This window comes from Anser brachyrhynchus, assembly GCF_964034855.1.
Source record: "Anser brachyrhynchus genome assembly, chromosome: 1".
NCBI lineage: Eukaryota > Metazoa > Chordata > Aves > Anseriformes > Anatidae > Anser > Anser brachyrhynchus.
Genome location: NC_137694.1, coordinates 10,491,638 through 10,518,171, shown reverse-complemented (window position 1 = coordinate 10,518,171; position 26,534 = coordinate 10,491,638). Strand labels below are relative to the sequence as shown.

Below are 26,534 nucleotides of genomic sequence, written 5' to 3'. Positions count from 1 at the left end.
AAATGTGATAGAGCCTAATTTACCGTCTTTTTCCTTTTTTTTTTTTTTTTATTATTTATTTCCTCTAGCAGAGCTTCTACCAAACTTTGACGACCTACACAGGATGAATGTTCTCATACAGTTTTCTGGTGTGGCCCCCACACTTAGTCTGTTGTAAACCAAACATGCCATCATATCTATTACTAGCTGTAGCAAAGACCACCAGAACAGAGCCTGTGCACTGCCCACCAGGACAACCTGCCTGGCCTACAGCTCATTCACAGCAACAGCTTTCTGGATGGGCTTGAGGTCCCTCTGCCAACAGATAGAACAAGCAGAGAAAAACAGCAACTGGAAGCAGGCTGACAAAACAGAGTAAATCTGGCCTGCAGCCCCTCTCTGGACACTCCAAGGAAGAAGAAGTAGGACAGGCAGCCACAGGTATAGGTGGCATGAGTTGTTCTGGCCAGGGGCACCTGCTCCTGGCTGCTGTTGCTGCGCACACTTGGCTCCCTAAGCGCAGTAAACATGAATCTTTGGAAAAGTATTGGATCCAATACAGTTTTTATGTTTACATGCAATGTCACATTTTGTAGCAGGAAACGAGTTATGGCACAAGTGTATTCCAGTGAGATCTATGCTTATTCCAGTAACAGAAGAAAGTGGTGTAGCTTGCCTAGCCAGAAAATTTCGTCTCCAACTCCTCTATCATATCTTTCCTGTCATTATTACTGCTCTCAGCTCTGAAACCTGGAACAGATATTTATATTTATCCTAGCCATTTCCTAGTCTTAATGTGATACATTGGGAATGGCTGCTTAAAAGATTATACATGAAATCAGGAAAGAGAAAAATAAGAGAGACTATTTTTGCTGCAACTTGGAAAATTTGGAAGAATAAGAAAGATTATGGAGGATTGGTTTTAGTCCTTCTTTCCACCATTATTAATATATTTTGTGTTAAACAACAATCAATATCTTGAAAGGTCACAGACTGTATCATGGAGTTGTGACTTGGGACTTTTATTAAATGATCCTTCATCATGCTTTAGAATAAAAAGATTAGTCATCCAAATGCAAAAGAAGATTCTTGGCTGACTTCTATCATGAAGGACCTTCTGGCAGCTCAGAATAATCTGTGCGCAGGTAGGAATGGGAACCACCTAACAGAAGGGTACTGAGATTATCAAAAATGCCAGATATAAGATGCCAGATATAAGACAAATCCTTCTCCAGTCAATATTGGGTGGCTCCCCAATCAATACAGTCGTTCGTGAATCCTATTTTGAGACACCACAAGCAAAATACTCTAACAAAATAAACAAGAACTTTTTGAAGGTTTAGTTCAAAATGTCTTCAAGGTATTTACAAAAAATCTATATCAGAAAATGAACACTGGTTTCATGCAACCTAGGAGAGAGCCTTATAATTATGACTCAGCATTCCTTACAAAAAATGCTTAAGCAATTGGCAAATTGTAACCATGGTTTCTCATTAACCATGGCTTTTGCCTGTGATACGGCTGTTTTCATCTTCTGTCTCCAGCCTTTCACTTGGCTTGTTTGACGCTTATCTATTGTGTCATATCTTTTATTTTTCCCTTCCAAATCTTTGGATAAAGAACAGTGATTTTAAGCTGTCTGTACAGCACTCCCATTGTTTTCTAACTGGATGCTAGGAGTATCAGATGCATAAAAATTACATCTTAAAAAAAAAAAAAAGAGAAAAAAAGTCATAATCAAAATTATTTCACTAATGTAGTTCATCACTAAGCAATTTTAATTGATTTAGTTCCTAGATGCTAGAAACTGTTCAGAAGACTGTCTGTTCTTCAAAATCTTGTCACTGCACCAGACATTTTCAGTGTTGTAACTAAGAATACTCCAAAACTTTTTTTTTTGCCAGTTATAGCTGCTAATGATAATCTCATCCATTCGCAGCTCATAGTGTGAGAATTGAAGTCTTTTTGCTGGCAGTGTACAAAACAGAACAAAAGAGCAACATTTTGATTAATATCTCCCTGCTTAAGCTACCCACATTACTTCAACCCTTAGACTGCCACTATAACACTTTATATTAGCATGATATTTGCTATATACAATACTTTTGTACACACAGTATCTCATCCTTGTGTTTAATGCTTCATTCCATGGTCCCTGACAAGTGTCAGAGCATCACTCCACATTTACAGATGACAAAAACCACCCATCACAAAGCCAGACATTTGCCTTTCTGCTCCCTTAGCTGAAAGTGGAGTAATTGCTATGTCCTGCAAATGGTGGACTGACTTCTTGCCCAGATGGCTTAATGTCAAGTTATAATTCTGAAATTTGGGGAAAAATATTATATACATTAAACCACTACATATACCAAATCAGTAGTGCAAGAGGAGACCTCATTTAGGTTGTAATTATCTAGATTTGCATGAATGTGTTTTTTAGCTTGCAGGTATTTTTCTAATTTGGGACTACTTTTAAAAGACTTCTAAAAAAAAAGATTTTAAAATGAATGCTTCTAAGTAAAATAGTGCTAAAGTCTCACAGGAAGCTTTCCACTGTATAAAATATTTAATTATCCATGAGGAAAAAAGATATGCACAGAATTATGAGCATTGTAATGAAAATGTGTAACATGGAATTAAAAAAAATTACTAGGACAAGTCCACTGGCACTTAAAAAGGACTGATAGGTACTAGAACAACTGTTAAGAATTCATTCATCTCCTAGTTGACTAGTAACAATAAACTGCTAATAAATGAGCAAGAGAAGTAGCAATAGAGCCTTTTCAAGGGAAACTATAGAGAGTGTACTAGAAGAGCTTAAACAAGTGTCTTGCATGAAAATCTTACTGACTGTCATTACCATATCATGGCATGAAAAGAGGGTTTGCTTCAAACTGCTTCTTAGCTCTGTGCTTCCCCCAGTCTCTTTGCAGATCTTCAGAAATTCAAGGAGCACTAGCAGAATGCATAAAAAGACTGGAGACTCCCAAAAGTGAGATTGTTCTTAGGTGCGAGCTCCAGTGCCCCACCAGAACTCTGCTGCAGGGCTTCAACAAGACCAAGTATGCTAACAGAAAAACCTGCAGATGGAGAGGATATTTTAAAAGGTGCCTAAAGGCTCCCTTCATCCACAGTAATAGAACAGATTTTTAAACGGCTTTTTCTCTTATTTATTTATTTATTTATTTATTATTATTATTATTATTTGATGTTCCTTATTATTTGTGGGGCTATCAAGGTTTAAGAACATGGTAGCAAAATGTCCATGTCTGAACCCACCCTCAGAGTTGTTATGTGCTAGCGAAACATGCCACTGACAAGAATGAGAAATTTTAAAACGAGAGCTAGCCTAGACACAACTCGCAGACATAACAACCTGCTTCAGACATGGAGTACTTATTTTTTCCTACCTACCTTTTACACCAGTGATTTGACCAATCTCTAGGCTATTTTCCCTTTCTTTGGTGAACGTCTGCTGTACCATTTAGTCAGTTTGCTACCTATCTCCAACCCAGATAATGAGAATACCCCGCCAATTTAATGCTGATGCTTTTCTGTGTAGGTTCAACAAAGGCTACAGGTGCAACGAGTCAACAGTCTGTAGTTGTTTTTCCCCTTGCATCGTATCACCAAGAATACTCTTCCTGTCTTATTTCTTTACTTATTCACATCCTACCTCTCTAACATGGTAACATGAAAGTGATATATATCAGGATTTAGGGACTGATTACATTTTCATTGACTGTTATAACTGATTCCATCATTGTGCTAATATTCCTAAATCTTATTTTCCATACTTTTCTTTCCAGAGTACGATATAAAATAAATTAATTTCCTGGTTGAAATCTCATAAAGACCTTATATGATATAAACATTTAGTTTTGGATAAAATAGAAATCAGTTTTGTTATCAGTATGTTAATAGAAATCATCTTTTATGGTGCATTTTGTTTAGCACAGTTTTAAGCCCATCACATATATCTGTAGAACAGTATCAACTCATAAACACAAGATTAATAATAATAATAATAATAATAATAAAAATATATCTACCATTTTTGTATGTTTTCTGTTTTTCTGTGTGAAAGAATGAGGTATACAAAAGGTGAAAAAGTGAAACACATTACCCAAAAACATTTTCAAAAGCATAAAATAAATAATTGAACACACTGAGATTTTTTATGATCCATTTCAGTTATAAAAATTCTGGGTGTTATTTCTAAGAAGGGTCGATAGAAAAAATCAGGGAGGATTGATTTTTAAATTGACTTTTTTCATTTCCCATTGCTTTGTTTTTTACTGGATATTTTCCCCTCTGTCCCTGAAGAAAACTCAAATGGTGAGAAAATACATTAATTAGTTAGTTAACCTTGAGTTACTGGTGGAAGTTACTTTTCAAAACATGAATTACTTATTATTACTTAATATTTCTATTACTTGAAAATGAAATATGGAATGTTTTCCTCTTTCATTATATATATATATGCAGATATATATATATAAAATGCAAATATATATTTTATTTTTCAATAAAATCTTATATATCCTGTAGACTTCCTGCTTCCACAGTTAGCTCAGGATTCATCCTGTTTAGAAGTTAGCTGCCTAGACTGGTGTTACTTTTCTCCCTTTTTTATTTTTCTTTTGTTTTGAACAAGGTTTCTGCTACAGTCAATGAAGAAAGGCACCTCCAGAGCTGCCCCATTGCCCCTGTTAGAACTCCAGACAACTTAGATTCCTGGTCCAGGACCCCCAGTACAGCTAGGCTACAAGCTTGACTTTTAGGAAGGTTACATTAGATAGCATCAGTTTAGATGGAATAGGAAGAAGTCCACCTTCATTCCAATTTAATAGCAATTTCTCTCCCCATCTATAACTTGAACACAAATAAGAACACTTCTTCCAATCCTGACTGTGCATTTACCTTAAAAGACTTTTTTATTATATATTTATCTTCATCTAGTGGACTTTTTGTAGTGGAAATTGTCTTTTTCTTACTTGCCTGGACAACAGCAGGGTCCAACATAAAGATTAATAACTTAGGAAGGATTTTTCTAGACTACTGTCAGAAATACAAATAGTCAAATGGCATTCTAACTTTCTGAGAAAGCTTTATATCATTACCCTCTCCTTCCAACAAGAACTTAAGTAACATTATAAGTACTACCTTAGGGTCTAACATCTGCATCTCATTTCTCCCACCTCACCACCAGACAAAAGTGTCTTTGCAGCATACATTTTAGACAGTCCATGTTCCTGAACTGGAAACAATCCCAAACAATCCCAAAACTTTAATGGGAAAATTTAGAAGAACATTTAAAATAAAACTTTTTTTTTTTTTTTTGTTTAAGGGAATCATATTATCTCATTGCATTTTAAAACACTTCCTTTTTTTTAAAAAAAAAGAAAAAAAAAGAAAAAATGTAACAAGCGCCTCTAGGCACTGAAATGCTTGTCTGGTACTCCTTTTAACTGAAGCCTGTAGTGCAATATCTGCCTGACAGCTGCTCATGGTCAGAGTTTATTTAACAATTGGAAAGCTGTCACAGCAAACATGAGGTCTCATGACTTAAAGAAGCAGCAGTCATTTTTCTGCAAAGAGTAACAACAGAAAGCCTGTACAAAAGGTTAGTTTGTTCCTATCACTATTGGTTTGGCATGAACGTTGCAATGGATGTTCCACTGAAAGGTGATTACAATTTTCAGAACAATTGATTTTAACGCCATTCTCCTACACACAGGTTTTCCCCATATCAGGCAATGACAGGACAACAGGAGAGCCCACATGCCTTTCCACCAAAGCTTCTAAGTGATGTGAATAATTAAGGGAATAATCTGATTAAAGACAAACAGATACGGGTCATTTACTGCGGAATTAGGAGGTACCCTGCTGCTGCTGCCTGGGCTGTGATCAGATTGATGAAGAAACAGCCAGAACACTACAGAGCCATCCATCCACGTTACAGTATTATCCAACCTAGCATAACAGCTATTTTGACAACACAGAAATCCTTTCTTCCTCTTTATATATATATATATATATATATATATATTTTTTTTTTCAGTAAAGTCAAAGGATTTTTGCTGGTGCCCCTCACTCATGCTCCAAGTAAAACTTAATATGGCAGGTGCCAACTTAAGAAATCTTTCTTTTAACTTCATTAAAAATCTATTTTATGTTAAACTTGTATGCCAAACTTGCAGAACAGAGCACTGCTCAATTACAAGACTACAAGAAAACAAGAGAGGTACATGTAGAACAGCCGGGCTAACACCTCTTCCTCCTGAAGCTGATGCAATTCCTTTCTGCTGACTTCAAGGAAAGTAGATTCATTTAATTACATACCATAGCTCTGTAGACTATTCACCCTAATTTAAGGCCTATTAGCTGACTTCTGCTTGGATACTCTCTTACAATCTAAAGGGGCATGTGCAGACCTTAACTCTGCCAGTTTAAGTCATGTGATATGTTGGAGATCTGCATCCAGCTCTCCTCAGTTAAGCTTACATTTTGTTCAAGTTTCTGAAGAGCTCTTGCATGCAAAAGTAACAACAATTAGAATAATGAAAGGTTTAAGTGGCAAGAGGAAGATTATTTTTTTCCACAGTAGTTCAGTATTTCGTAGTTTATATAAAAAAGTACCACTATTGGAAAAGTAATGCTTGAAAAATGAAGATAGATGAGATTAGACTCAGAAAGAGTGAGACAGCAAGCCTTGCTATATTTTTACAAGCAACTCCACACTTTATTTTCTTGCTCAGAAAATCCTTCATTTTCAGAATCAGAAGCTTTTTAGAAGATTTCCTGACAGTGAAGGAGAGGGGAAAGTCTACAAAATTATCATAAAAGCAGTATTTTCAACCATTCTTTGCCCCTCTTAGGCAACACTAAAGGGCAAACAAACTCTTATCATAATTGATAGAAGGCATGTGAAAGAAGAAACTGTGCTATGATGGAATTACTAACCTTCTACACAGAAATTACCCATGTTGCTGCATTTATACCTCCTACTGCAAAACTACTGAGTTTTAATACCACTATATATTTTGAAGACCTATTAAGCTGACAGTACAGCATTTCAGATATGTGGGTGGAAGGATAGATTTACAGAGAACCAGACTCTGGAAAGAGTAATAATGGCAAGTTTTATGAAATACTAGAAAAAATGAAATAGTGTCCTAAAATCCCATTGATTCTAAGTCAAGGAAAGAAGAGGTTAGATATGCAGAGACTGATGCAAAGATCACTCAAATCCCATGGTTATCAGATTAAGCTCTTGATAAAGTGATGGTACTCAAATCCCCACTGAGTAGCCAGAAATAAATAAAAGAGCGTTATATAATTTAGATGTGATACAAAAGCAAATTAAGGCAAAGTAGTCAGTATAAGAATATGTGAATCTTCTAGATTTTACTACAGGATTTGTAACAATCCAATTAGATCCACAGAGTGGAGGCGATTTAAATTCATCATTCAGAGATATTCTCACCTCATTGTATAACCTCTACAGCTGTTGTGAACCCCTCCGGTTGTGTACATTCCTCCAACAATCTTCTTTCTGTTGCTTGGAAATATGCTAATAGACTATGTGATAGAATGATACCATAGAATTATGATATAAATACTATACATAATGTATAGCAACTCACAAAGAAGTTAAGAGTTCACAAATTTAAGGGGCTTGTGCTGCAAGTGTTGCAGATCCCACTTTATTTTATTATAATGATGATACAGGCATATATATCCACCGTCAGCTATGTGTTGAAAAATATATCACAAAATATTGTATAAATGTTTGGAAGAACTTTTCCATAATAAAAACAAAGTACAGATTAAGTCATGACATTTAACTACTGTGCAGAGCAGGGAAAGTGGGGAAGATATGCTCTGTCTTTACATACAAATGGATGCACAAAATGCATCATCTACTCCATAGGCAAAAATATTTCCTTCATTGGCAAGAAGAAAAAATAGTACTTTGTTCCTTTGCCCTCTTTGACTGTTTTACCAGCCCAAATGTGACGAGCGTCTGTCCATGCAGTTTGGAAAGCCTTTCCAGATAGGAAACAGCCCCTATAGCCAAGGCCTAAGAGACCCTCTTGTTCTTTCTTCATTTCAAGATGTAAAAATTTTGCTTGAAATAATTATCTTACATTTCTCAAACTGAAACATTTGGGGAATGAGACATAATATCTGTGTCATAATGTAGACAGAGTCAATGTAGACAGCAAACTCTTCACTCTATATTTGAGTTTTAGTAGCAGAAGTCTTAATATTTAGACTTGGGATTTTTAAGCTCTTATTCCATGTTTAAGCCATCCATGTCACAGAAGCTATACAAAATTTCCATTTTTTTCCAAACACTTTCTCATACATAAACATGGTTCCTCTCCATCATAGACTTCATAGAACAAGCACTCAGGTGTACTCACTAAACCGCTGTCCTTCCAAGGAACACCCCTAATAAATGGGGCACTAAGAACCTACTGAAGCAGCATCTATACAGACAGAAGCAGAAGGAGCAGCCCCCTGATTTAGCCCCAGCTCAGCAGATCTAAGTTCCACCACTCACTTCTAGGACGATGCTCATGGCAAGCAAAGGACAGATATCGCGTCTCAGTGACCGCCTATGTCCTAAGCAATGGTTTTCTTCTTTCATGTTCAAACCCAGTGGCAGGTTCAGGGATGGAAATGGTCAACTATGAGTGGCACATGGATCTGCCTGGTGTTTGCCCAAGTGCCAAGAAAAGTAGAATCCCCTCTCATTTTTATAAGTGGGTGGTAGAATGCATTTCCCATTTAATAAGTGGGTTGTAGAAACCCCAAAGCACACAGATGTTAAATGGGAATGACCAAGTAATTCCATAAATGAGGTTCTCATTTTAAAGAGCCATCATCAGGGCATGGTCATATTATTTTGTAAGCTGGTTCAGCCTAAACCAAGTGTCTGACAGGTGTTTAGCCACTCATGGTCATAATTACAGCTTCTGCTCCACAAATATTTCTCTTTACTTTGCCAAAAGTGTTCTTTTGGAGTCTAAAGCTTCCTAGCAAATAACATGAAAAATATCCTCTAACGGAAATTACTGTTGCACAAAATATCATTTAATAATTTAAACTCAATCTTTAATGTTAAGCCTGACAAGTACAATCAGCTGCAAAATTACTGTAAGCTGTAAAAATAAAAAATAAATAAAAACTCCTTAAAATGATTATGTTTTAATTATCAAAGATTATAGTGCTAAAACAGTTTAACAGAGAAGACATTCATTTATAACTTAAATAACTATCATTAGTCCTCAGATGTATTTCATTAAAGGCTTTTACAATCAGATATACCATTTATTGCTTAGCATTAAAAACATAAACACTCTAAATCTAGTTACCATTTCTGTAGCTCAGAAACATACATTCAAAATGAAGAATCCCTAATTTGTTTCTAATCTGTGCTAGATGAAACGCAAACATTTTGTTTTAAATTCCAAAGCTCTACATATGGCCTAACCATGTACATCTCCTGGAGATCAGTATCAGAGAAGCTGCCATCAGAGAGAAACAGGTGTATCTGCCCTCACTGGAGTTCCCCCAGAACAACACCAAAGATGACTCTCATCCTATCTTTGCTTCAGCTCTGGTACCTAGTATTTAAAGAGCATACAGTTCAGCCCAGACTAAGTTTATCACTCTACTACAAACACGGATACTCCCTTAAAATCAATCACCCTTTAGTAAAAAGGAGACCAAAACTGAATTTCATGTTATTCCAATATTGTATCAATGGAACCTGGATTAGAACCTGCTCCCTAAGCAAAGTAATACATAAATGTTGGTGTTTTTTCAGTGTTTTATATTATACATTAACCCTAATAATGGTATAATACCTATAAATGTGGAATAAAAAAAGCATGTCTTGAAAACCATGATTGAAAAATAAACCTCAGTGTAATGGAACTTTACAGAGTGCTAACTGCACAATTTTTCCAAAGCGTTTCAGGCAAAAAAATGATTTTATCAGTTGTGCTTAACATATCACAGTCACACTTTAACCGTATTAAAATGATTTTTTTTTCCCCAAACTAATAAGCATTACATTTTAGCCCTGGAAAAAGAAAAAAAAAAAAAGCATAAGTAAATTGCAATATGGCAGATTGGATAACAGTATAGAAGAGATTAAAGGAAAAAAGAAAGAGGTTCATACAAATCAGGAATGTGTTCAGGAACTTACTTATGCCTGTGCATCTGCAGATACATGCACCAACTCCAACTCAGTGAGAATTTCATCTGAAAATATCATCACCTGTGCACTACCATAGCAATAGCTAGCTTTCATGCATCTACAGTGCAGAAGCTACACATATGGACTGGAAGTGTGAATAAACAGCAGAGACAACCACAATAACAATAGCACACACATTTATCCCCTTAAAACATGCAATTAGTTTGAATAGCTGTTTGTGGTAACAAATTTACCTTCACATAATATACCTGAAAAAAACCATAGTATCTAGGTATAACTATGTGAAAACAGAGACTACATAATGTCTGCATAATGCAGCAGCATCATACTGCTGTACAAGGAGGTGACCCGACAAGGCTGAATTCGAAGCCTGCCCCAAACTGACAAAGAGCTGCAGGATCAGACCTGAGACTGAAACAAACTTTCTAAAACAATTTGAAATATATACAATAACTCAGATAAAAAATAAAACGGTTTAGCTTTTTTTTTTTTTTTTCTTCCAGCTTATCTATCATTGAATGCATACAGAATAACTTTTTTTTGTTTAGGTTTGAATTGAATATGTGAATAGATATACATGCAGCATTGAACAAACATATTTAACAGAAATGCTAGTTAGTATAAGTGTTCACAGAAATGACCAAATATCCATCTCATTTTGTCCACAGTGGTACGTCTGAAGTAGCGAACAACAAAACTTCTCTTGATTTCAGCAGCACATGAACAAGTTCTTAAAACTGTATCTCCCTGTCTTTCAGGGAACTTAATGTAAATCAGGACCTTTTTTTTTTTGGGGGGGGAGGGGGGGCGGTGGGGTGGAAAGGGTATTTAAATACTTCATCTCCCATACAATGCACTAGATAACTGCAGCTAAGCCAATGACATTGTATCAGCTCAGCTCTATATCTTTATCTGAGTGTCTAATGTGAGTTTTGCTTGTAGCAGCATGAAGTCTAGTACACAGGACTGACACCAGCACCAGCAAATCAGATGTTACAGATGCTGCAGCAAGGTACATGAGTAGATGAATAATTCCTCCTATGCAAGTGGCAGTAGTCACATAATTTAAGTACCCAGCTGAACTGCACTCAGATCCTGCACAGCAAGTCTGCCTTTTTTTGGTTTTGCCACTTGCCTAAATGCAAAAGTTAAACACAAAAATAGAGGGATGCTTAAAGAATATGCAAGTTTTTATGTTCTCTGGAAGATGGGGCTTGATTGTATAGGGAGAATCTTTCTAATAACTCTGTATGAAATTATGATTATTAAAATTGTATGTTTTTATAATGCTCATTTAATATGAAACTTTAAAAATATTCCATGATCACTTAAGCACTAAAAAGCAACAAACATTGGCAACAAAAATGCAGGTTTTGTACTATACAGTTATAAGCTGTTCAATACCAAGCTTCAAATTTTATAGCCTCCTTTAAAATGCAGTTTTCAGTGATGTTGATCTCTCGTTTAATAATGACAAGGATTCATAAATAAAACATCTATTATATCAGATGGCAGAATGCCACCTTTTGATGAACCCATGTAGTCTAACTTACACACACACAAAAAAAAACTGACTCCAACTGTACTACTTCAATGGAATGCTACACTTCTTGTAATGATGTTTTTTTCAAATTATTACATACTTTAAGAAATCTTTGTTGCAAAATGTACTCCAAAGAATTTTACTTGAAAGCAGCACATCCAAATTAATCAGCTGTTTCATTTGCAAATATATTCTTCCTTTCAAAGCCTGACTTCCAATGTGCAAAGCTGTCACCTCCCTAACATGCCACTACTGTAGCATGTATAGTAACAGCATTTACAGTAATAAAGAGGCATTGTTTTGGAAGGACCTAAATAGACTCCATCTTCTGAAAGATAACCACTATCTGCGTTTAGTGCTGCCATTTAAAACAAAAAGTAAAATATCATGACAAAAGATGCAAAAGAGGCAAAGCAGAGATTATTGTATAAGCAAAAGACTGTGTCATAGAATATTAAGTTTCTACAGAAATTAGCATCAAAATTAGCAATAGCCATGCATGCAGCCTTTAAATTCTTTCCATTTCACAAAGTCGCTCTGAATTACACTGAGTTTTTGCTAAAGGCGCAGCTGGCATATTGTGGTTCCTGGGATGCAAATGGCTATTCGAAAAGGATAATAGTTTATGAGAAAATAATCAATGCATTCTTTTCATCCTGTTCAGGAGGTTATCAGTCTGTTCCCAGACACACAGCAGTCTTCTGTCTTGAAAACAGTTTTGAAAACTGTCCATTACAATATGAGATCCAAATCCGTAAACTCTTTGTATGTTAATCAGCCTAGGGGAGGTGAGGTCTCCTGTTTGGATCAGGGCAGCATCTGTACAAGCTGGTGCAGATGAACCTTAGATATAATAAAACCATGACTAAGTTTTTCCAGGGTGTTGGACAGACCAATTGTATATCAGAATTGCTAGTTGTAAACTACTGGGAAAATAAATAAATAAATGCAATAGCTCCATAAAGAACCAGAAGCAACTAAAACCATATTTCAGTCTTTCGCATTACAAAATTAACCTTTTGAAATGGCTAGTGTCAGGCTTCACAGGCTAGTTCAGTCATGCACAGCTTTGCAGATCTCATATTTTTGTTGTAATCCTCCAGTAGTGATAGATAGTATTTTTCTTAAATCTGCAGAAGCTGGAGATTGAAAGATAATACTAAATGTCATTATTGGAGTGATATGAAAGTCTCAGTTTCATTCCTTAACAGAAAAAGAATTCTTACAAATAACAAATAACTCATATGAACCTTAGAAGCAAAAGAGTACGTGCTCACAATGTTTGGGCTTCACTTTTGAAAGCCTGGGTGATGTGTTTGATTCAGAAAGCTCAGGCACAGAAATGGCTTCCAACTGTGTGCACGGGGCCAAAGGGCTGTAAGGGTCAGTTCACAGCAAAGCTGAACAAGAATGACATTAAATGTAATTCAGCTTTAAAACAATGCCTTCTCAAAGAGGCTTTGCTTTCCTTTCTCAGGCTGGGGTAAATGCTCTAAGGTCAGGAGGCCACAGTACTTGTCAGTGTATTCAATGCACATTAGGAAGACAGGCTATTACGGAAGAGTGTCTGACATTTACTCAGAAGCCAACCCTCCCTCTTCCACTTGTCCCCTTCCCCAATTTCAACACATTCTCTAATTAAGCATCAATACAGCACAATATAATTGAACAGATGTAGTAGTCATTACCAGGAATTACCCATTCTCCTATCAAATCAGAGTGCACAGAAAGGACTGTGTTTGAAACGGGTGAACTTAATTGCCCGATGGTCCCCAAGAGAGATGTACAAATAGATCAAGACATCACACACGGGCAACTGATCTCAACTCTGACACAAGCTTTTTGTCATTCCCTCATCCATCTTTGCTTACTAGGGTTAATGGTGGCTGCAATCGACACTGGACAATTTAATAAATAAGAGCATTGGATGTGTTTCAAATGAAGCATACCAGAATGCAGGCTTTAGTGACATTTTGATTAAAGGTCCATACATAGCGAAGACTTTTTATGAGGCAGCTGCTTAAAAGACAATCTATTTGAGTAAAAACAGAGCAGAGTAGCTGGTATCCCTTGGCAATTTACTGTGAAACATTTGTTTGCTTCACAACGATCTGATTCACAATCATTGCACTTGCATGGTTGGTTGATTAAATCAGTATCTTTAGCAGTCATTACAGTGAGCAAAGAAAAAAAGTCAATTGCTAAAGTAATGCCTCTGCGTTACGCAAAACAGATAAATCACAAGAGTGCATTCCATTTTGTTTTCCAGCAACGTTCTCCATTTCCATTTCCCAGTATAATGTACTGAGTTTTTAAGTCACAATCATAAATAGTAATTATTTTTTAAAATTATTAATCCAGATCAGTGTTGATAACTGTTCTGAAGGGAGTGCACTGCCAACAGTTTAACATAAAATTGCAGATTCACTGAGAGTGATCTAAGAAAGGATTGATTTCCTTAAACAGAGAGAGAGAGAGAAAGGTATTCAAACAGAAGCAGCAATGGTAATTTGAATCTGACCATGCAAACAAGGTCAGCCTCTCCCCACCTCAGGCTACCTCCCTGCACCCTGGATCCAGCCTGGGCTAGCAGAGGTGACTAACGACATTTAAAAGGCACAGATATGACACATTCAGGCAACAAAAAAAGAGGGAAATAAGAAAGAGCCTGGCAAGCAGGGAAAATGTCAACTCTGGAAGATCATGCTGCATTTATTTAGGCCTGGATGAGTGTTAATAGTAGAAGAGAGCAATACTTAGCAGGGGCTGAAATTGGGAATGAAGAGACTGGTCTCACAGTGAAAGAATGTAAACTAAAATAGATGAATTGCTTAGTTTAGACAAATCTCCATTAATGAAAATATTTCATATTTTTTTTTCTTTAATTTTATTTACAAAATGCTACCCTACAGAATTTCCGGATTGCTCAGTAGAAAGGCCATCAATATCATTGAGAAAAGATGAAAGAGCCTTTTAAATTGGGTGCAGTTTCTGCATTTCTCTTCATTGTCATGACTGTAATACAATTTTGCTGTGACAACATACCAGATTCCAAGGTTACACTGCATGCCTTGACATCTCTGAATATGTAACATTCCCCAGACAGAAGGGAAGGCAAAAACATTAGCACAACTGTGTTCTCATGTTCACCATTAAGATAGCTCTGAAATAGTAGAGCCATACTCACTGTATCGTAATCTGTACAATTTTATATTTCATAAGCATAACTTTCATAATTTTCTCTTATTTTTGTCTGATTCCAACATATTAAAACACTACAGGAAAAGCTCTGTGCTCAGATTGCAAACCGCTTTGCGTATGTATGCTGTTTGTACTTCAGACCTAACACTCATCAGACAACTCTCTCTTCCCCAGTACATCTACACTAGGACTGTCTTAAACGGTCCCATTTAGTCCCATTTAATGCAATGAGTCCACTGCTGACTGGGAGCCACAACAAGGAAAGATTTTTTGGTCAATGTAATTGCTGCCAAAAAGAGAAAAAAAAAAAAAAGAAAAAAAAAAAGAAAAAAAAGAAGAATGAGTAGGAAAAGAAATAGAGAAATAGTTCTCTTTTTTCCTATTCTTCTGCATACATGCTAAAATAAACTTCACAGCACGATAAGGTGTGTTCCATTTGCTTATTGCAAAATAGTCCCTCACAGAGAGGTATTTCTATTGAAGTAGTAGTAAATGAAGCACCTTACACAACACATGAAAGTCAAATAAAATTGGCTTCAACCAGCACTAACCCACTAGACAAATTTTGTGAAAGATTCTAGTTAGATTACACTGAATAAAGGTCACAGTCTACTCCAAACACAAACTGATTTGTTATGCTGCAAATATGAAAACCTTTAAAACCAGTGCCTGTCCCATTGTCATGTCTTACATCCTAGGTGTTGATTAACACTTCAGAGGTACATTGGAAGGTCCTAGATTTTCTTTCTGTTTGGATTACAGGCATTATTTTAGATGAACATAGCAGATGGGATGCAAACAGGACTGGATGCTCAAGGGTGATTTGAAATGGATCACAACCTGATCAAGACCCTGCGAGCCATCTCCGTGTGCCAGTTCCGTTGAGTTCAGTCTTCTATGAATATAAATAGTCTTTTCCTCCCTCAATCATTTCCACAAATCTCTCTTTGATTTAAGAGGCATCTAAAGGAAATAATGGATCAGGCCTCTTATACAAGAATGTGGTTTAAAATGTATTTATGCTTAAATGTAATATTCAGAATCATTTTAATTTACCTTGGTTTTATTTGGGTTATTTGAGAGAGCTGGCAACAGACATGAAGTTCAGCTTCAGGAAACAGTGACAGCAACAAACCCCTTCATTGATTTTGTTGCCTGAAAGTTAAGCAGCAGTAACAGGCAGGTGCTTTGTCTGCAGACAGGCAGAGTATGTTTATCTGGCACTAATTATGAGTAGCTTGTTTAACTTGTACACCTTTAGTGTTCTGCTACATGATTAACTCTACAGATAGAGACTATATCCTTACCATAGCTTTACACAGTGCTTAGTGCTTGGGAGTATAAATGAAGTCCCTGAATGTTTTCCTAATACAAGGATGAGTACAAAGCCTGACTTAGGGGTTCTGAGCTGTACCAAGGACTATAACATGGGGTAAATAGTACAGGAGCTTTCACAAGTGTCTAAATGCCCATTTTTGTTTTGGGAAAAAAAATAATAATAAAAAGCATTCCTGAAACAAATTGTCAAACTAGATCTCTCAACAAAATCCCCCTCATATCTTATATTCAAGTGAGAGTTAGAGTACAGGCCAGTCTGTCACATTTACAAGCACCTGATCTGTGTGGGAACAGAAGAAGCTAAACAAAGACAGAGATGTCTGACCACCACGCATTTGCAGAATTAGCATAACCTTTTTTTTCTACAAGCTATCATGACTGTTGAATGGCTATCTGGAAAGTATTCTGAGATCAAGTGATGTTTAAAAGGCCTTTAGCACACAACAAAGTAGCACAATCAAAATTTGATCCACTTATACCCCTTTCTAAGTCTGTCTCTGAAACATAATCTCTTTTCATGTACGATACGAGAGTGCACTGCTATGTGAGATGTGCTGCATGCAGTACAACTGATGATACTTTGGATAAGAAGGATGAGATAGCTTTCAGTAGTCTTACCAAGGTAACAGAGCACTTTAATGAAAGTTTAGAATTTGTGTTTAATATTTAATCAACTTAACACTTTGATTTATGTAGACTACTGTACATCCTCCAAGGGCAAGAGGAGAGTACTTTCAAGGAAGAGCATTTGTGGAGAAAAATGTTGACATTCCTACTCCAATTAAACTCCTAATTGTGCATAAATCTTTTCTATTTCTTCTCTTTCTCTGAATACATTACCTTCACATTGCAAACATGAAATCAGACATTTCTAAACCGTAGTTTATGATAAGCACTCATCATAAAACGCTTGCTTCTCCTCATTTCCAGTACAGAAAAAAAAAAAAAAAAAAGACTAACATCAGACATCAGAAGAATGCATGCACGCACAATACAGACATTTATTTTCATGATATCCATCTCTGTAGATATCCTTTTTTTGAGTCAGCTAAAACTAGTTGTTGATGCAGTAGAACAAAATGGATGTAAAATAATGATGTACAATGGAAAAGCCAAAGAAGACGACAGTAGCAGATTTATGCACAAAAGCCAGGAAATTCTTAACGGCAATGTCAAACTTGAATATCTACATTCTAAGTTCATAGTGTTAGGTGAGATGAAAAGTCTATGCTTATAAGCTTTAATATAAAAATACAAAAATACAATATAAAAATACAATTCTTCCATACACGCTTTCTTTTTATAGTATACAATATAATGAAATACTGAGAATGTGTACCAATATGTACTGTAGAAGAAATCAATGGATATTGGCTTTCCTATACCAGCAAGGTACAGGTAGCTCAGCTACCATATCCTTGGAGCCTGTTAAATACAGTATAATCAAGTGTCATGTGCTGTGCAAGTTAGCTGTAAAACCCATTGCTATTTGCTGTCATGGTAAGATTGGAAAATTCTCTCTTCTCCACTTTTGATGGGATGCTTTTGAATCGTCTTTTGCTCCAGCTAAAATTGTATTTCTCTTAGCCAGTGCACATTTACTGCATAGACTTTTGACTTTTACCATGTCTTTTCAAATGCCAATCCAGAAAGTGTGTCAGCATAAGAAGAGTCACATCATCATTCACACAGTCCATTTGTAGTGGTTTTGGGGAGGGAGAGTGGGTAGATACCTTTTGTTCCTACAAGAAGAAAGTAAGTGACCTATGAAATCTGAAACTGACCTTTTATTTGTTATCAGTCATCTGGACAAGTAAAAGGGACCACCCTCTTTGTTATGTTTATTGAGCAATTGTCAATAATACATGCTCAAAACTGGTACTTCCTGAAAGGCTAAATGAATTACAAGGGACCTGCCAAAATCATAAAGGAAATCATGGCAGAACCATGAAAAGAATCATCATCCTTGTCATTGGTTCAACAGACGTTTGGGCAAGGAAGTGTGAGCAGAAATAGCTTAGTGCTGCAAGCCCCTAACCTCTCCACCCTGCTAATTTGCACAAAGAAGGAATGAGCAAAACCACCCAGAGCAGTTGTAGCTCTCCACTTCCACTCAGCTGACTTAGCACTCACTCATGCAGTGAAATAGGAATTTCTTTTTACGTTGCTTTGGACTCTTTTGTTTGTTTGTTTGCTTGTTTGTGTGTGTGCTGGTGTAAGTCTTGGTTTAAGCAGCTTCCAGAGTAAGAGCGACATGACTGCACAGAAACAAAGTCCTACTAATTTTCCATTGTGAAAAGCTGATAGTGATCAACCGGGCATTTAAAATTTCAAAAGAAAAGCCAACGTGTTTGTATATGCCTAGTCAAATGCTAAGCCTTTATTTCTTTCTAAAGCTGCCTGACAATGGTCTAAGAGATGCTACCTGCTCCTTTCCATGCTTTCCTCTCCCACAGGCTCTGGCAGCTCTTCACATGAGACAAGTGCTCAGGGACCTCCCCAGGTGTCACACTACCTTTAGCCATTCAGGCCAGAGGGTTTTGTGCACTGATTTCTCCTGAGTTGTGTCTACTCACACCTATCCTAGGGACATACTATTCACCTTGCACAGATGTAAATTTAATACTGGATTTCTCACAAGAGGCTTTTTTATTCCCAGCACTATGCTAGCAAGCCTAACAATTGGCAAAGTGGTGAGGTCAGCTGTCTTGTAGCTTGAATCCAAAGAATCCAAACTATGGCTCTACTTTATATACATTAACCAAGTTCCTCATGCATTAGCTCATGCATTCTTCCAGTAGTTCTCATGTCCTATCATATTTTTTCCATTCAGTTTATTGTCTTAGCCATATGCCAAAGACGCTCTCAAGCTCCAGTCACTAGCAAAGAGCATGTGTTTTATTTGTGCTATGTACTTTCAACTGCCATATTTGGATGTCTCTTGCTCTGCACATCCCTTACTACAAGAGGTCTGTGTAGACTACTGTAAGTCCTTTGATAGTCACTTCTGTGACTATACACAGCCTACTCAATAGTTTAGTGTTTAACTGCTTAATCAGCCATACACTCAAGCTTCCATTACTTAAGAGGCATGCATACAATAAACTCTGTATTTTTTTCAGAGTCGTGTAACACTGTTTTAGCCCTGAGCAACGAAAAAATGGATGCTAATGGCATGTTCCTCTCAGCCAAATTCTATTAATCCAGAAAAACTCTTACTGTAAATAATCTCACTGTTTAAGGACTTAAATAATATGACTGTTTACTGAACTCAATGAAGCCTATCTAAACACGGAAAAATTAAGGGAGTTACCAGTAGGTATTTCAATAAGTTATTTATATTCTTTTTTTACAAAAGTCAATCTGAAAAGGTTAAAGCAAGCTTACACGTGCCCCAGGCAAAAACTGACCATTTTCATTCTACATAAAAATCTGTTTTAAACAAAGTGAGAACAGGAAGAATAACAAAAATCTGGTAGTAGAGAAAGACAAAGCTGTTGTTGCTTGCTATCTGAAAGAAAGCACATAGTTTCTGTGTTGTCTTCAGTGTAATACTTTTTTTTTTCTTTTTTTTTTCCATATAGCTGTTTCCAAAAAATACTGAGCAGCTATAAAATATTTTCACTGACTCTCCACTTTTAGTGGGTACCTACCATCTTCATGATTGCAAATACTTCCATGACTCTATAAAATCAATTAGTTTACATAAAAAGCCACTCTAACTCGTGACAAAAACACATTAAAATTACATCACTTAATAGGAGATAACCAAGGAAAATCACAGTAAATACCTAAAATGTTCAACACAGTCTTTGAATGTCAGAACCAAACAAAATTTCTTGCACCTGAATGAATGCTTTACAACACAGAGTAATGGCATCTGCAAATATAAAGCATGACATGGTGAAAGCATCTAAACAACACTAGTTGCAGCTTCTATCTGAAATTCTTTCAAGGAATCTTATGAGCTCCAATTTCAGTACTATAATGAAAAAAATATATTTTAAGAATGGACAAGGGAATGGAGTAATGCAGTAATGCAAGAGAAGATTTCTGTGGACTTGCTTTTTCCCCTCTTTACTGTGGGTCTGTTTCTCTACAAAGAGCAAGTGTTTACTATAAAATGATAAATCTCTTCAAATCGTACCAACTTCAAGGAAATACAAAGTAGAGGAGTGGAGGGAGAAAAAGTTATGAAATTTTGCTGGATTTGTCATCACTTTCAAAAGGTTCGCCATTGTCAGTAAGGTCAAGATTTTCCCAAGGAAAACTTTGTGCAATCACAGACTGTCCTGAATAACATCACTGAAACAGAACCTCTGTTCATATTAGCAAGCACTGTGGCACAATAGGAGCAAATCTGGGGTGCAAAACAGTTACACTGAGGACTAAATGTCCAGACCAGGTGCAATGGGGGCATTTGACTTTGGACTAACTGTAGTCTAGTCCTGTGGACTGAATGCCTGTGAGCAGTTAGAGGATGTTGGTCATGTTCGGGAAGCACATCTTCCAATTTAAATTCGTCTGCACCAAAGTCACTCTGCAGTGGGAATCCAATGTGCACATTCCTATGTTAACCATGTCAGAATCTCCATCTAAACTTAGTAAGTTTGTGCAATGATATTTATATTTCTTTTCCCACAGTCATGACAATTTCAAACACCATTCCTTCTGTATTTATAAAGAATATATATATATATTTAAACCGAGAACACTGTAGACTAGTTTTCAACAGAAATAATTGGTTTCTGTGCTCATTTTATCCCTTTATCATTCGTTTTCATCATAATGGCCTTCACTGCAATCATTCCCTCAAATCATAAATAAATAAAAATGCATTCAACTGTTGGTAAGAAAACAAATGGTCAGGAAGATTTGTCTCAAGTGCTGGAACTGCTGTGTAGCCTTGAGGTACTGATACAATAGCCAGAGATGAGGGTGCATTGCTTAATTTGTCAGTACATCAAGCACTACATAAACAATTTTACAACTCAAATTCTTCATGCTTATCATCAATCCAAAAGGGAAAGTTAGCTTAGATATGTACCTATATAAACACCTAATTTGTTCTTTTTGTCAGCCTCTACATGTAAAAAAAAAATAAATAAATAAAAGTTATCTTTAGATTAGACAGATTTTTTGTCCTCAGAAAATATATATGCAAAATTTATTTCCATTATTACCACAGAATGGAAAGAATGTTTGTAGGAATGGATCTAGGGAAGACATCTCATTTAACCTCCTGCTGAGAGTGAGACTGTCACCAGGCTAGACCAGGTCATCTGTGGCTTCACCTGGGCAACACCTGAAAACCAAGGACAGAGATGTCAGGGCTTCTCTGGGTGTGCAGATCCAGAGCTGTGCTACTCTCTCTCTCTCTCTCTTTTTTTTTTTCCCATAGTGTTCAACCTGAACTTTCCTAGGAGTGATATGGGGCCATTTCCCCCCTCTCTGCCAATAATGGGAAGGCTTTGGTTTTGTCCTTTATATTCCCTTCAAAATATATAGGCTACTACTAGATCACCCCTTAGTCTCCCATTTGCTGGACTAAAGGAACTTGGCTTCCTCAACCTCTCCTTGTAAATCATGTACTCATGATAGTCTTGCTGGCCCTCCTGCGTACCCTTCCCAGATTCTCAATATCCTCCTTGAACTGGGAGGCCTGAAATGGGCACTGTACTCCAACTGCAGGCTCTCCACTACTGAGACCATGTGTAAGAGTGATAAAGCTCACAGTAAGGGTGGGATACATGATGACCTTCAAATCAGCTCCCTGAGTTACAGCTGCAATGTGTGTGGGCATCAGGGCTGTGCCTGTGTGCACTTGGCACGTTTATTCCCTGGGTGGGCCAGGAATTCCTGCACAGATGAGATCATTGACTGAACTGAGTCAAAGGACAGGCTTCAGCCAAGATGACTGACTTAAGCCCAAGCAAGTCACTAAATGATGCAGGAGCTTTCCAGGTAGGAATTTCTGTCAGTCTGGAAGGTCCCCTAGAACAACATCCTTGGGAGTGAATATAGCCAGCCTCTCAGGTGGTTCCTGCTAAAGAATTAACTATACTGTGTATTGATAAGGTATTTACAGACATTCAGCAGAAAATTGACTTGCAGGTGAAGACACAGTCACGGTCTTGTACATAGTTAAGACAGTCAGGGGACGTTTTGTATGCACTTCAAAATAATTTGTAATGCTGGTTCACACATACACTGCAGTAGTCACAGAGATACAAGCCAGCTGCATATAAGAATTCAGCAGGAGACCAGCTCATTAAAAACATATAAAAACATATAAAATACTATTTACAATATTACTTACAGTTTAAAATACTTACAGTATTTTAAATCATTGTAACTATATGCAATAAATAAATAAATGAATAAATGAAATACTTTGAATTCTAACTTTCAGCAGAAAAAAAAAATCCAAATGTCAATTTCACAGTAGTTTTAAACACTTAACTGTTCAAATGTGTTTATGTATATATATGTAAATATGTGTATACATACAAAAACATCTTTACACGGAAGTCTTTTGCGATGATATGTGAATATATCAAATGATTAACTTCTTCAAATACATTTTAACAGCAACAGAAATAAATGTAATTATTTACACAGCTCAAATTCCTTGTTATCTTAGAAATTCTTTGGAAATAAATACTAGTCAATGTTAATTATTTCTCACTTTCTAACTGCTTTTAATTGAACAATATTTATGGAATTAAAGTCTTTATTTCTTTTTAATGTGTGTCACACAACTGCTCTAAACAAACCCATGCGAAGATATGTGGGGAAGGATTTACACAGACATACTTTTTGAAACACAAACTCAGAGAATAAGGTTCTGATTTTTTTTTGTTTGTTTTACAATATTAAAATGGAATATTTCTCTGTTTTAAACTTAGTCCTTAATCCTACAAACTTTTCTGCACATGAAGATTCATGACCCTGCATGAAAACCACAAAATGTAACAAGAAAAATTAAGTTGCACTTTCCTACGTGGAACTGATTACAGAACTGCTGATTTAATCTACAAATAACATAGCAAAGAAGATCAAGTATGGCAGCATCAGCTTCCCTGCACAAGCTAATAAAAATGGCCAAATTTCTACTATTCCTCTCTGCAGTGTGTATCATTTATCTACTCATCAGCTTACCACTGCATATTTCTCACTCATCCCCTACAAAATTTCTACTGAAGGCATTAGGAATCCAGTGCAAAAAACAGTGTAGCAGGCATTAGAGATCTGCAGTGCAGACTGGAGAATAAATTTTTACTACTGCTTCACTCTGTGGTTTCTTATACTAATCTGAATAATCTGAATCCACAATGGTGTCGTCTTGGAGCATAGTTCAAGCTGTGATCTACAAGCTTAGTGGAGAAAAGGGAAGATCTGTTTAAAAGGACTAGCTGTACAAAGCTGTTGAAGCACACATCAAATTACTTGTGCTATATAAAATATCGTTAATGCAATCGCTAACACACTATTATAAAATTGATATCTATTTGAGAAATTAGAGTGAAGCTCCAAAAAGCCTGAATAGGTTCAATTTGTATTATAGCTAATAAAGTTTTTCCAGATAGAAAAGAACCTAAAAGCTATAATTTATTATGATTTTCTTAGTTTGCTTCCTTAAAAGAAAAAGGATATTCCATGACCAGAAGGGTTCTTTAAATCAACACAGGGACTTTAAACATTATCAGCACCTCCCACATCCAGTAGTGAGGAGAATCTTTAGCTGACTTTCATGTTTCAAATATGAAGAACTTAAGAACATGAAGAACTTAACCTCCAAGTACACCTCCTACAAAGTACTGAGAGAAACACTGAAATTGTATAATATTATCAAATTCAGATAATGAATGAAATAATGTGTGGAAAACCAGCTATTTATATGAACAGGGGCCAGAATATTAGAGCGTTTCAGGATAAACAGAAGATATAAATAGGAGACAAGCTTGGGGAAGGAAGCTTGGATGCACACACTGGTAGCAATATGCAGCTTGCTGGGTTGGAATGAGGTTGCTCAGGAGTTGTGCAACATGCTACAGCACCAAGTACTATATTTTGCTGTCAATATTTTTCTCCTTCTACAGTAACATGTGGGAAGCCATGAACCATACTCTGGCTATAAAAACAGGGAGTACAAATGATGCTCCTTGCAACAACAAATCATCAGTAGAAGTGTGTATCTTCTTGAGAAATTGTGTGTTCTATGCCTGCATCCAGCTGGCTGGAGAAGAGCCATTTCCACCCTAAAATCTGTGTTAGCACGGCATGATGCCCTGGCTGCTACAGCCTTCCTCCCCACACGCCCTATTATCCAGCGCAGCTGACACGGCTGCATAGGTCCTGGCTGCTAGATCACTTCATATTCAAACAAAGTGAGCTTGTATTTGCCAACATACGTAGTCACAGCCTAAAAACATCTCAATCATACTCAAAACTCTTAGGTTTTCACCAGCTTTTTACACTTCTGCAAAACAACATTGCCATGTGTCAAGCATGTGGCATTCAATCCATATTGACAGACTGTATCCTTATAGGTGAACACCTGAATGACTCTTTGCAACACGATTGGATCATGTTATCTCACCCTCTAAGCAGAGGTAGTGAGGTAGACATGAAGCAGTTAGGAAAAAAATCAAATACCGAGTGCAAATGCTTACTAAGAATTAGCTAAGAGCAGAGGTTGGCCTTAAGGCTTATACCTTATTTAAGTCCTATAAGCATTATCCATCTTGAGAAGTGATGTCTGGTTTAGTGATGATATTTTATCCACTCGTGATGTTAAATGGAAACGCAGCATTTTTTTTGGTTACTAGGCCAGACTACAAAGAGGAAAAAAAAAAGAAAGATAAAAGAAAGTATCCTGCCAGAAACCTGCACCTCAAATTGAGATAACCATTCTGCTAACAAATTACTCCATTGAAATCTCACCATATGTTAAAAAAAAAAAAAAAATAGTATCGCGCCAAACCTGCATCTCAAAGCAAGATAACTATTCTACTAAGAAATTACTCCACTGGAATCTCACCGTATGTCACTTGCACTGAGCCTGTTAATATTTAGGTTTCAGGCAGCAACAGAGGAGATTTAGAGAATCTCAATGCTGCAGCACAAGTGTAAAGCTTTTCTTTAAACACTGTATTTAAGAAGCTGACTTTCAGAGGGACATTCAAACTGCAATACTACTCACTCCTTGGTCTAATGGGAGTATCATACTTTTCTCCCCAGGTTTGGTGGTATCCACTCTGGTCTGGGACAGGCAGAGTTAAAGTAGATCTAATTGTCACTACATCTGGGTGAAGTCAAGCAGGGATTTACCTCAAGAGCTAAGGTGGTTGTGGTTCTCAGAGGGAATATACCTCTGTGCCATATGATACGGCCAAATTTTCCATCCTCATCACATTCAGAAGAGTAGTAGCTCTCTGCTACGTAAAGGGAACCACTCAGAACTCCTCCACTTTCAATCAGTGACGTATATAATATGTATTTTTTCTTTTAGCTAAGAAAAGAAACCTGAAAGCTGAAATGGGAAGAACAGTTGGAGGGATAGGTATAGATAAAGAGAACACCAAAATTTTTTGCACAACAAAGTATTTTTTTTTCTTTTCTATTTACTATTACACAACTGTGCCAGTTCCTATAAAAGATACCAGTTTCATTACACAACAATACATTGTAAGACACATTGCTTCTACTTAGTTACACTCTATAATTCCAAATTATGACATGGAAATTATTATTCGTCTTTATGGCTGGAAAGGTTTCAGTTATTACCATGACTTCTAGTTCCCAGAATTAACAGCTCTTTCCTTTAGGTGTCAAATGCATAGAACTTTGTGTCATACATTTTTAATGCATCCCTCCTAAAGAGCCCTATGATCAAAGTCAGGACATATTCACAAGCTAGACATTTCTGAATCCTAGGAAACTGCAAACTTATATCATCTTTTTGAAAAAGACATAGTTAAGTTAATGTAAAAAGACATAGTTAAGTTAATGTAAGACTGAGTGATAGACAAAAGAAAACATGTTAATAAAATACAGACAGGAATAAAAGAGGGGATAAATAGGGACACTGTGGTGCTCAGGCTCCAAGTCTGTAAAACAGTCAGGAAAGATTATTGGCCTCTCCCCTTCAGCCTCTTCAACACAAGGCTGGCCTGAAAAAACGTTCTTATTTAATGACAATGAATGGAAATAAAATGCATGCTACATGTAGCT

At 36.6% G+C, this 26,534-nt stretch overlaps 1 protein-coding gene across 13 annotated transcripts in view; it reads right to left on the bottom strand.

Annotated features, from left to right (window-relative positions):
* CACNA2D1 (calcium voltage-gated channel auxiliary subunit alpha2delta 1) overlaps positions 1-26,534 on the bottom strand; it is a 407,082-nt gene that overhangs the window by 350,172 nt on the left and 30,376 nt on the right. The window lies entirely within an intron of this gene.